Below are 889 nucleotides of genomic sequence, written 5' to 3' on the forward strand. Positions count from 1 at the left end.
GTGATCCACCTGCCTCGGCCTCCCAAAGTGCTGGGATTACAGGCTTGAGCCACCGCGCCCGGCTAGATGTGATTTTAATAGTGTCCTGCTGATGAACAATTAGGCTGTTCCCACATTTTCACTCTTACATGTAGGCTGCAACGTACACCCTGGCTGTGTGAACGTTTCTGCAGGACAGATTTCTAGAATTTGAATGGCTGGGTCAAATGGTACAAATATGTAACATATTCTTTTTTTTTTTTGAGATGGAGTCTTGCTCTGTTGCCCAGGCTGAAGTGCAATGGCACAATCTTGGCTCACTGCAACCTCCGCCTCCCGGGTTCAAGCTATTCTCCTCCCTCAGCCTCCCAAATAGCTGGGATTACAGGTGTGCACTACCACACTCGGCTACTTTTTTTGTATTTTTGTAGAGATGGGGTTTTACCACATTGGCCAGGCTGGTCTCAAACTCCTGACCTCAGGTGATCCACTGGCCTCAGCCTCCCAAAGTGCTGGGATTACAGGTGTGAGCCACCGCGCCCGGCCAGCATCTAATCTTTTTAAAAAATAGCTTTATTGAGATATGATTCACATAATATACAATTCACCTATTTAAAGTGTACAATTCAGGCTAGGTGCTGTTGCTCAGCACTTTGGGATGCCACGCCTGGTGGATCACTTGAGGCCAGGAGCTCGAGACCAAGCTGGCCAACATGACAAAACCCTGTCTTTACCCAAAATGCAAAAAAATTAGCCGGGAGTGGTGGCACGTGCCTGTAATCCCAGCTACTTGGGAGGCAGAGGCTGGAGAATTGATTGAATCTGGGAGATAGAGGGTGCAATAAGCTGAGATCACGCCACTGCACTCCAGCCTGGGCGACAGGGCAAAGCTCTGGCCCTGAAGGAAGGA

This window comes from Cebus imitator, unplaced genomic scaffold (genome assembly GCF_001604975.1).
Source record: "Cebus imitator isolate Cc_AM_T3 unplaced genomic scaffold, Cebus_imitator-1.0 Scaffold15, whole genome shotgun sequence".
NCBI lineage: Eukaryota > Metazoa > Chordata > Mammalia > Primates > Cebidae > Cebus > Cebus imitator.